The sequence below is a fragment of the Athene noctua genome, chromosome 2, assembly GCF_965140245.1.
Source record: "Athene noctua chromosome 2, bAthNoc1.hap1.1, whole genome shotgun sequence".
NCBI lineage: Eukaryota > Metazoa > Chordata > Aves > Strigiformes > Strigidae > Athene > Athene noctua.
The window spans coordinates 125,511,889-125,524,052 of NC_134038.1; the positions used below are offsets into that span (position 1 = coordinate 125,511,889).

Here is a 12,164-nt window from a genome sequence, read left to right on the forward strand (position 1 = left end):
TAAATAAGTGAAAGGTTGGAGTTTTCTGGATAAATATAATGTACCATAAAGATGAGCAATGTTTTTTAATTGTGATATTTAGATTGGAAGCATAGCTAGATACACATTATCAGCATAATTCACAGTCTGTCCATAGTGTCTCCATATATCAGATATGTCTCTACCAACCTATGTTTGGTTTGATATCAGTTTCCATGAACCAGTCTCCTTTGTGAATTGCTTTATTAAAGGCAGTCAGATGCTATGATCTGCAGGAGAAGACACCCAATCCTGGCACAGCCGTTCCAGATGTATACAGAGGCCAAAGTAAGGATTAAGATTGACCCGTGAAGGATGAGCATGCCTATGTGCCCTTGTTCCTTCTTGTTAGGTAAAGTTTAGACCAGTATGCTCTCGCAGCCCTGGGCTGTGGAACAGCTTGTGAACAGCAGTGAGTAAGCTGCCATACACTACAGCAGATCTTCTTGAGGATTTTACAATGAGACAGCTCAGCATCTGGGAGTTACAGATACAGGATGAAGTGTCATTCCCTTTCCTCTGTCCTTTCGAACTAGCCCATCCCCCCTTGGACCTCTACCTTCTGTGTATTGCCTCAGAAAAATGCAGCACGGAGTCTGGGCTCTGACCTTGAGCCAATTTACCATGTACAGATTACAGATGACTTTGCCGAGATTTGTCTGCATGTTTTCAGTCTTGATTTGTCCTCTTGACAGAATAAGACCAATTTGTATAAACACTTCCTCATCTTTTAAGCTAACACAGAAATTCCCCAGCTCACAATAATGTTGTCAGATCTGCCTGTCATAGAACTCTATTTTTCCAGGGGATCCAAGATAACATAACAGTAAGTGAAATTTACAGTAGAACTACTATTGTATACAATATGCTTTAATTTGACTGATATAATCTCACGACTGTATTACTCAAGTTAAATAAATTAAAATAGCATCTTCTTGTTCAAACCAGGAATTTTAAGTTCAAAAGCTAAGGGCTTTTCCTCTGGCTAGGTTCTGAAATGTATTTGAAAATATCCTTTGATGGTATTTAGAAAATGTGCTGTCAAAGATACATTCATACGTGGTTCATCATCAGAGACTGCTAAATTTTAAACTAGCAGATTACTAGTACCAAGAAGGCACAATTTTACTCAGTTTCTTTGAAGAAATAGAAAAATAAACTGCTTTAATTTATTATTAGAATAATATAAAACATGTGAGAAGGGACTTAGAAGCCATCTAGTGAATCTTAGTTGTCCTAGGCCATGGCAGGAGATTACCTAGGAGGAGGTGCACATGTATGCAGTTTCATGTGGCTAAGGTATGCTTTTTTGCTTGTAAAAACTTGCAGCATACTGGAAAGGTTAAGAAATACATAATGTATTTTTCTGAGTGGCTAAGCTGTTTATACCCCGCAGTTGCCATTGTATTTATTCTTCCTGTAATATAAATCGCTGGAGACATACCATGTAATTTTAATTGTAGTAACTACAGCAGCTAAGAAAATGAAAGGCAGCTCTTTATGAATATTTAATCTAGAGAGAAGCACATAGAAGCCACAAAAATGTTTAAGCATCTGTATGGGTTAATTAAATGCTGTCCATGCTTGACAGACTGAAAAACACTTCTGTGGCCAAATTTGCAAAACAAGCTGTAAAGAAAAAAACAATCAGAAGGGTAAGTTGTGCTGCCCTGATTTACACTTACATTTACAAACTGAAAAGTTAGCCCTTTAAACCCAAAGAAATTAAATGCTTTCAGTATAAGCTACCATCCTGCTACTATTATCAACTATTAGAGATAATTGAAATTCTATGATGAGTGTATTTCCCTGAAGATGACCTTTTCTAAAAACTGAACAATCTCATTTCACTTTTCAATTTCCCTTTTATGTTTTCCCTTCTCCGTGCTCTTCCCTGTTAGTGGGTGGCTGAAGCTTCCTTACACCACTAGGTGCCCACAGAAGTCTCAGACAGAACTTTCCTCACACATTCCTGGCCCACAAAAATTTGCTGCTGTAAATAAGAAGTGAAGGAAGCTGCTCTGCTTCAAGCATCTATGTTGCAAGCAGGTCGCAGGTTCTGGAACAGTATAGGGAGAGCATGATTGCATCCCAGTGAATCATTTTGGCAGTATTGCTCCTGAACACCATTCTTTCCATTGTAAAGATGAACTTTTCTTATTGGATAGAGAGAATTTTTAGATAAAAGAGCCCTGAAGAGCTGGCACTGAGCAATGTGGGAAACTCCTTAATATCTGCCTAAATATCTGCCTTAATATCTGCTCCTGCACATTTATGATTATGCTCAACAGACCATGTATATGTCTTCACTAAAGTAGATGCATGCCTATCACAGATGGTAAAATGGAAAATGAGACATCAGCAAGACCTTAGAATGTAATTAAAATAATGATCTTTATTATTCTGTATTAAATTACCAAATAATTTTTGGTATGGCCCTGCAGCTGAAGGAAGTCTTGTTTGTTCATTGGTTTAACCTGATAAACCTGAAGGGGATATCATTAGCTTCAAAGTTAATGTAGGTTCAAGGAGTGGAAATGGCCTGGTTCAGGAAAATCTGATTAGAAAAATTGCCAGATGATAAATTAATCAGACTGACAAAAATTTGATTGTCCAGAAGCCTGATTAAAATGCAAATTTTGTCTGACCAAGAATCCATCAGGTTTTCTGTTTGCTAGAAAGAGACAGCAGGAAAGATTGAGTATGTGTTGCTTTGACATACAGCACAGTAATATTAAGCAGCTGCTCAGTGGAGTCAGTCAACAGAAAAAAGCACAGAAAGAAAGAATGAAACTGAGACTCAGAGCCTGAGGAAGAAAATATTGGTCAGTCATCTGAGCAGAAGGACTGAAGGAGGAGAGTTTGAGCAGAGGTGCGCTGGTGCGTAGGGAGTAAGAACTGCTGAACCTTCGACTAAGTGTGAGCGTATCTTACCTGGAAAGAAAAATTGGAACTGGGCTTTTTAATTCCAAATAGAGGATTAAAAGCCGTCTGTTTTTGACAGAGAGAGCAGCAGTGCAGCCCTCCACTCAAGGTGGAGCTAGCAGGGCAGCATCCTGTAAAACAGGGGGCTGCCTGCTTACTTGCTCAGGACTTAACATCAAAGAGAATCATTTTGTTCCAAACTCTGTCAGCATGTGATCTTTTTTTTAATCTTAAAAGTTGTTGCAATCCAAATAAGTGATAAATACTATTATAAAAAACCTATTTCTAACAGTAGGATACCAACATGAGCTTAAATTCTGCTGAAATTCTTTTATGCTTCTGATGTCTCAGTGTAGCTAAAGAAATATGAACTGCCCCACAATTCACTTTTAACGACCTTGAGAAAAATGATACCACATTTTGAAAATAAAGATACCTCTGAATTCCTGTCAGGCAGCCAGATTTCAGCCTATCCTTGACTTGGGCAAATATTATCCAGTGTGAAATTATTAGATGTATACATCATTGAAAGAAAGGTGTTCTGCTTTAGTACCCGTGTGGTAGGGCTTTTAAGCACACACTTTGCTCATGTGTTTGGCCACTAAGTAGGTTTAATCGTTAAGAATAGTGTCAGTAATGAAACAAGTGGAGATAAGTTGCTTCTGGTTTAGTTAAATCCCACCAGAATAGAAAAATATAGATTAAATCAAATTAGAATTGATGTTTGATTTCAACTCAAATAACAAAGTATTTACATATGTAGAAGGGTTTTGTTTGGTTTGGTTTTTCCACAGCAGAACTAGGTTGCTGAAGAAACAGAATAAATTCAATCTCTAGCTCTTTCAAAATATGATTATTATAATATAACTTAAAACATATCCATATTTGGATTAGCAGTGGACATGTCCCATGAATATACTGGTTAGACCCCATTAGCTTATGAAGCCTGAAGAGGGTGGTGCAGGTGAGGTGAGTTCTGGGGGTTTTTGAATGAAGGAGTCCTCCTTTAGAAAGAGCAGATCTAGCTTGAGCTAGATCAGAGACTAGCAGTCCAGTTTACCCAGGAGAAATTTTGTGAGCCTGTGATGCTCTATAGTAAATGTCACAAACTCCCAGTCTGAAATAAGGATGAAAAAGCAGATGCAGAAGGCGAAAAGCATACACAGAAGATGAAGCTGTTGGCTTATTTTGACTATAAAAAGAAGTTTTCCTACTATACAAGAAATACAAGTAACATATTTTATTGTTTTAATTCCAGGATGATGATCCTAAGGAGACAATTTGTGTATGTCAGCAGTTCGATGTTGGATTTGATCTGATGTGATTTTGTGAGCATTAAACTGCATTATTACAATAGAGAAATATTTTACACTTGGAGAGAAAAGGAAGTGATTTTTTCACACAGTGACTGCTACATTTCTGAATTTTGAGTAATCATTTTTTTAAATACAATACAACATTTATTTGGGAAATTCTGGAACTCATGACTATTGGTTTAATTGTAGCAAAGCACAATCTCAAGATGGTGGCAATATGTGACATTCATCATGTTTTGCTTCTTAAAATATCATTAAAATATTTTGACGTAAGATCTCTGGTTTTGTTAATATCACGTAATACAGGCAGTTGTCTCTGTATGGTAGCTGTGTGAGTTGGCAGTGAACATTTTCAGTTAAGAACTTGATCCTGTAAACGCTAGCATTTGTCTACATGAGAAAGGTGATGAGAAGAGCTACAGAGGAGTAATTCATTCAGAGCCATGTCATTCTTAGTTTGTCCCAGGGTGCACAGACGAAAAAATCCCTCAGGTTAGATATAGTCAAGTGGTTTATGGGCTTTCATTTTGTGGTCAGTAGATAATGCTGTGGATTTAATGGGCTTTCATTTTGTGGGCAGTAGATAATGCTGTGGATTTAATGGGATCACTCATGTGAATGATGTTAATTTTGCGTACAAGTATTTGAAGGACTAGAGCTGTATAATTGTTTTTAAACCCCTGTTGTTGCTTATGTTCCTGTCTAAGGTCCAGTTCAGCTCCAAATGAGGACAATAAACTAGGTTCTGTGCTGCAGTCTCCAGAGTCCTGCTAGGGCATGACTTTGTACACATTCGTCCTATCCCAGCTCTGTATCTCAGCTGACATAGGAGATGGCCTATTCATTAGAAAAATTATAGGTACCAAACATATCAATTCTATTTCTTTTTCACCTAGCATATCTCGTATTAAAACTGTACTAAGCATTAATAGAAGAATGTTCCTCTTAGAGTCAACCCCAAGCTCTTCTCCAATACCAGAGAGAAGAACTTAACAGTTACCTTATCTAAACCCCATGCTTTAAGTTTCCATATGGTCCAGGAATACCTGGAGCAACATCCTGCGACAAGAGAACGTGAAATATCAGCCCAATGGAAAGAATCACATTAACATTTACAGGAGCTACAACAAGCAGTTGTTGCCCTAGCTATGGCTGCTTGTATGTTATTGCTTGTATGTTTTACCACAAGAGAAAAAACAAATAAAAACAAAGAAAAAAAAGCGACTTTTTTTTAATAGCTACTTTTTGTTAAAAGGTTTCAGTGACTTTTTCGAGAGTCTGTTGAATGATCAGTTCAAAGATAGAGTGTCCTTTCACAGTCAGATATTATCGGGCATTTTGTCTACTAAAACTCCTTTTGTCACTGTAGCATTAAATCCCCAGTCAACTGATTTAAAGAGCATTCAATAGTCCACTCATTGAGGTTTATGTCTGCAAAAAAATTCCTTCTTAAGTAGTCTAACCTTATAAAATAAGGTTCAAAAAAACTTTTAAAGTGATACTTCGTAACAGCATTTTTATATTGTTGTAGTATTTGAAAGCTTACCTTGCAGCAGTTTTATAATCACATAAATAATCCTGAAAGTATTAGAATCAATCATTATGGTTCCAGGTCTGTTATTTGAGCCACATTCAGCATTGGTCCATTTCCAAGATAATGGTAGCAGAATCCAATACTACTCCTACCCAAACAGAAGTGTCCATAAAGCAATAAAGTCAATCTTTGAAAATAAGGTTTTTAAAAAATGGATAGTGCTTTGGGGCATTGAATGGCACCACTAATACATGAGTAGAGTTCTGAATATCAGTAGGGCTTTTTACAGAAACAAAGACATCAGAATTAAGTCAATGGGTACATCTGCGTTACCAGCTGGTGACTGAAAGAGGCGAGCACAAGGGTTTGATTTATTGTGATCTGTTATGGTTCCAGCACCACAACTCCACATTTTGTCTTCACCAGCAGTGAAATTTGTGCTAGTTTCCGGCCACAGACATCTGCTGCTCATGTGCGGAGATCTGACTGCTGCAAGACCCTGCATCCATGTTACAAGTGTTATGGATGGCTGCCTACTTCAAGACCCTAGTTATAGATCAAAGACAAATTTGCTCCCAAAAGAGTTCCTCCTATGCCATAAATCTACTCATGTAGGCTGTCCCTGAGTATTTGTAGCTGGAAGCTGTGCAAAGTGATGTAGTTGCCCTTTGGGTGCTGCCAACAACCTAGGTTGAGGAGAACCATGTCATATTTCGTCCAGAGAGAAAAAGGTGCACCAGGGATGTTCAGGCAAGGACTATAACTTATTCCAGTCTAGTGTAGTGCAGTGAGATGATCTTGGCTCTGTAGCAGCTACACGGTTTGACTTGGAAAAATTCATACATCTTTTAGAGATTGAGAGGATCTTGCATTGTATACAGAACAATTGCAGGTGCTTTGTGTGTATGTAGACGTGATGCAAAGGGTAGTGTTCATTGCTCAGATTAAATTCAGTTAATCACTCAGCATGAGTAAAGTGGCAAAACCTGGTTGTGTGTAAGTAGAAAATGTGGAGAGCAGAAAATTAAATTTATTTGCAGTGGAGAAGCAACTTTTTTCAAAAGTGTTTGTTAACACTGTATTGCATTGTCTCAGTGAGTAAATGTATAATGTACCATGATGCACCTTAAAGAGCTGAAGTTACCGTGTGTCTGGACTGTTCCTGTGCAACTGTGTGTTACATATGTATTAGTAATTGGAAAATTATTGGAGAGATTTTAAGAGAGGTTTAGCTAAAAAGAAGAAACCTATTCTAGTTTCCTTGACAAAGAGAGGTCTTAACTGAAGGAGTGTGATGTAGCACTCAAAAATGAGAGCAAGTGGAAAGCTCAGTAACACAGATGCTTTGACCTTTTAGCGCTGTTTCAGCAAACTTTAAACTTACCGTTGACCCGAAGACCTGATCTGCGCTCTCAGAGCTCTCAGTGATTTGTTTGAAGCACAGGACTGACAAATGTGTCAAGGAATTGTTAACCTTTCTACCCTGTCCTACAAATTTGCTTAACTCCTCACAGAATAAAAATATGCTCGATTAGACTTTAGATTAAGAACCTGATTTTAATGTAGCTTTCTCAGGCTTTGCACTAGACTTGAAGTTATTATGAGATGTTAGTTGCATCCACTTCACAGGAGTGCAGACCTTGTACTCAGCTTTATCATAGTTACTGCTGCTGTGTGCTCGGTGGCTGGGTCATGTTAATTTGTGCACAGACTGGGCGAGTTAATAGCGGTGTTTCTGTGTGACAGGGAACAGTTAAGTTAGATTGATCAAGACTTGCTGAAGTACTCTCACTGTGAGAAAGGATGTTTTCTCAGGTAGCCAAATAAATTATTTCTCATTTACTTTACATCTGTGCAAATTAATGATGAATAAATTGATTTTGTACGTGGCTGGGAATGTTTATAACACTTTTACAAGACTGAGCCGAGTGCAGTTTTGATTAAGGATTCTTGACCAAAAGTTAGACAGGGCCTTTCAGTTCCCTCTACTTCACATGAGGAATAATAACTTTTAGGGTTTGTGGGCCTCCAATGCCGTCACATGCTGTGGAATGAATAATAGGCTTAAATAGTTTTTCTAAAGATGGAAACACTGACAACATGCTAATAGTTCTGCTTTACCTTTGCAGAATCTGACAGTGTCCTTGCACATGACTGTTTCACAGCATCGTTAAGATTAAAGCCTTCTTGGCTGCTTTTATTCCTTTTTCTCTGAATCTTTAATGTTGTGTCTTCCTGTAGGATCCAGCACTGCATTATGTAGTCCTGTTTGGTGTCGGTTATGGAGTTTGTATGGCAGTGAGTCAAATGCTGCGGCACAATCAAACATACTTTAAATGGCTTGGTTTACATCTCAAGGAAGGCAGCATGGTGGGATATTCACATTGCCTAACGTGAGGTGCTAAATTTGAGCTGTAGCTCCACAGTGACTTAAGCTGTAATGGATGACTACGCAGTCCAGTCCTCATTCTTGCACTGCACTCCTTCCTTCATACTGTCTCTGGCTCCTGTCATATCCTGCACTGAGCTGTTTTGGCATCCTGGGCCAGCAAAAACGTAACATGGCAACAAAGAGAAAATTGGTTCGTGCCAGCAGGGCCAGGGGCAGTTAAGAGTCAAAGCAAAGGATGGGGTGAGACCATGCAGGTGGGACTGAAGGGACACTGCAGGGGCCATTTGTTGTTTGACAGCTGTTGGACAGGCCCAGCGGTTCCCTGAAATCTTGGTCCAGTCAGGAAGGTAGCATCTCTGGGGACCTCCCTAGTCAGAGAGGAGAGATGGGCTCCTGCAAGGGGGCATCGCAGCATGATGGCTGCTCTGGTGGAAAGGAGCCTGTTTCTCCCCGTTGTGACAGAAGGTGCTTAAGGACTCTACAGTACCTCTACTAAGGACTCTAGGTGCCTACACCGGGTGATTATTGCTCCCCCTTCTCTCTTTCCCATTACAGTAATTTTAAAAAGCTGTTCACCACCAGCAGGCTCAGAAATGATAACTATAAAAAACCCCTTTGACTGTAAATGCTATTTCTCAGTTCACTGACAGTAAACTTGCATAAACTTGCTCGTTATTCAGTATGCCTGGGTTTTCAGTCTCTGCTTATCCCAGCATCTCAAACAGCATCTGCAGAGAACAGAGCTGCACAAGGTCGGTGGTTTTGAGACCAGTTAATCTCACTTTGATTTTCTTTCCTTTGTGCAGTAGTAAGATGTCTGCCATATTGCCATGCTTGAGTCAAGATAAAATTCTCTGTCTTGTGTGATTCAGGAAAAGAAACTAAATGACCTAGGTGACCTAGCCCTTCTGTGGGCTTCTCAAATTACTAGCAAAATATTCCTGTTGTTATGTATTATTTGATTTTATCCAGTACAGGTATATATATATGGATTGGTTAATTGCTCTGGATTAGTTGATCACTTAGACCTTGAGCCTCATGGACTCCGTGGTGGAGCTACAGACTGACATGGTAATCTAGGTTAAAAAACATTTGACCTGGAGGTCTTTCTCTGTCCTGTTATTCACTCTCATGTGAAAAATCTGCAGAGTGAGATCCTGAACATCTGTGCAGTAAGTAGCTCCTCCAGGGACTCTCATGTCCAAAAAGCACATGTCCACATGTGTACAGGAGTCTGTGTGAGATCAAGCCCAAGGAGTGTTCCATGGAGTGCTTTATCCTGAAACACCTTTATTTCAAACAGCTGATAGCCACTTGTTGCACGTTGTGAAGCAGTAGACTTCTTACACATGAGCTTGTTAGTTAAGTATATCTTAGTTTGAAATGTTCACAGCCAGGTAATCCTTCATCTTGTGATACTTCAGCAGCTGATCTCTTTCATCTCTAGGTCTACTAGCCAAGGACGGTGACAAAGGGGTGCATATTTACCATATAAAGCGTGGCTCTCTTGATTTTGAATTCTGTCATTTTAGCCAGGAACGTCATCCTTCTCTGAGTTTCTGGACAGCCAAGGCTGCTGATCATTCAGGGTATTCTGGAGAAATAATTTGGACCTTTCAGCTACAATGCACAATGAGTGGGCAGATTTATATTTATTAAAATTTGTTCCGGATTTTCATAAAATATTTCTTAATTGACTCAAAATTATCATAATGGTCAAGTAGAGCATGGAACGATCTGAAGCATGCTACTAAACAAAGGAAATATTGCTGTTGTTTAGTGGTCTCCTTTCATAAAGTTGCATTTCAGAATACCTTCCTATTCTGGGAACACCAGCTCACCAGGGGAATGACCCCAGGTTACTGGGGTACCGTGCACTGGTCTAGATGGGGTAGCAGCCTGTCAGTACACTCTCAGTATCAAGCAAATTCAAGCAATACAAGAGCTTAACACGATGGGAGTACATAAGCTTGGGTTTGACATAGACCAAGGTGTAAACTTAGTACTGTGATGTGTGATAACTGACTGAGCTCACATCCCTCTGTGTGAGCAATAACTGCCCTTCGGTGGCAGGTGTTGGCAAATACTGGTTTAAGGATGAAAACAGTCTGGATGTTAAATACAAGAAGGAGTAACATTCTCGTGTTGCTATCAGATAAACAGATTTGTATTTTGCTGAATCCTGATGTGGCTTCAGCAATGCATTGGTGTTTGTTGCTGCACAAAGTACTGCTGTGTTCCGTCTTTTTTTTCATCCCTCTTTTCTCCAGTGAGGAAGAAAATTCAGACAATTGTATGATGGAAGTATTTAATGATCATGACCATGAATTCATGGTATCATGGCAAGAGGCCGTCAGAATGAATCATGCTAATGGTCGTGACGGGATAGTCTAGTCTGAGACAATATTGCTGGTTTTAAATTCCTCACTATTCACTTTAGTCCCTGACAAGAGGAGATTCTTCACAGCAAGTCTGTAGTTCAACAGCTTGCTGTGCTTCCCAGTTCTTGGCTCAGCTGTGAGGTGGTTCCCTAAAAACTCCTTCTTGATGTATTTACTATTAGTGCTTATCGTACAAACCCATTCTTAAATTCTTGTGAAATTGAAGTATATATAACAGCTGATATTTCTGCATGTTTTATATGCACATTTTATATAGTAGCTTCATACACATTCTTTATGTTAATATTCTTAATATTATTTTATTTGAGTATCTAATGAAAATTATTTAAAATACTCACTATATTTTATGCTACCAGAGTAAACTGTGGGGGAAGTTATGTAATGTCACCTAAAAAAACCCCAGTGATATAACCCAGAATCATTTTTAAGGGTGTCATCTGACTGATTTCTGGAAGGGTATGTTTGTTAGTCATTTGGACACTTGCTTGTTAGATTTACCTTTCTAAGGTGGGTCTAAGAGGCCACCTCTGCTTCTGATTTAGTTCAAGATCTGCAAGTGAGAAGATAGGCCAATGGAGAGGTTCTACACAGGGCTGCTCCTGAGGGATGGCAAATATGTTGGTCTTCCTTTTCAGAGACTGTTTCAGGTGTCAAAATGTAATGCAATTCCATAAAGTTTCCATGATAGCTTCTGCCCGGAGGTTTCATTGTCTCTTAAAATGTGTATTGTTTGCATTCATTTTGGTTCCATTCTTTTCAATGCAATTGTCGAAGCAGAGCTTATCCCCACCCCGGAGCTGGTATAATTGTGCTCCTCCACATGCGCCAAGCTCTGTGTGAAGCTGCTAGTGTAGGCTCTGCTACTGCTGTCTCCAAACAGGTTCTCTCAAATTCTCTCAATGCTTATGTTTTCAGATGTGAATTTGATATTGTCTGAGTAGAATGTGTGCAGCGTAACATAGAAGTGTCTCTGCGCAGGATTTAGGAGGAGGCATGGAAAGCCCCTCAACTGTGTGTGTGCTTTTATTACAGAAAACCAAGATGAATTTGTATTGTTGAGTCATCTATTATGGCTGATTTAATTTGTACTTTGTTTTCATGTTTTAAGTGCCTAATGATTTTTTGTCAAGGATGCAATGGTTTCACTGTTATATCGCATACTTAGAATTCTGCACTTGTTACCTGTTCTGTAATAGAATATTTTTTCAGTTTCTGTTTGGAAATAAAGACTTATTAAGCATAATTGTGATTTTTTTTTTCTTTTTTGAATTCCCGAGACTTAACATAAATCAAAAATATGTCTTCTGAAGCACAGCAGTGTGGAAAATGCATTACTGACAGTAGAAATATGGAGAGTTCCTTAAAATTATACAAGGAAAAAAGCAAGCTGTGCTTAAAAACAGGTATGGGGGGTTGGGGCATTGGTGCATATATATTGCTTAAATAATACCTTCATGTGATTTCAGTCTTTTCTGTTATTGTGTGGCAACGCAGTTAATCATCTTCTTTTGTTACTTCTAATGACTTGAAATAATTTTAAAATATATTTATTGAAGTAAAATCAAACAAAGAATCAA

General features: G+C 38.7%; 1 protein-coding gene across 1 annotated transcript in view; it reads left to right on the forward strand.

Moving 5' to 3' along the window:
- ST8SIA6 (ST8 alpha-N-acetyl-neuraminide alpha-2,8-sialyltransferase 6) overlaps positions 1-11,830 on the forward strand; it is a 47,214-nt gene extending 35,384 nt beyond the window's left edge. Inside the window, exon 9 of the mRNA XM_074900196.1 lies at positions 4,202-11,830. The gene's annotated coding sequence lies outside the window, so the exon portion shown is untranslated. The remainder of the gene's footprint in view (positions 1-4,201) is intronic.
- Positions 11,831-12,164: the final 334 nt, after the last annotated feature.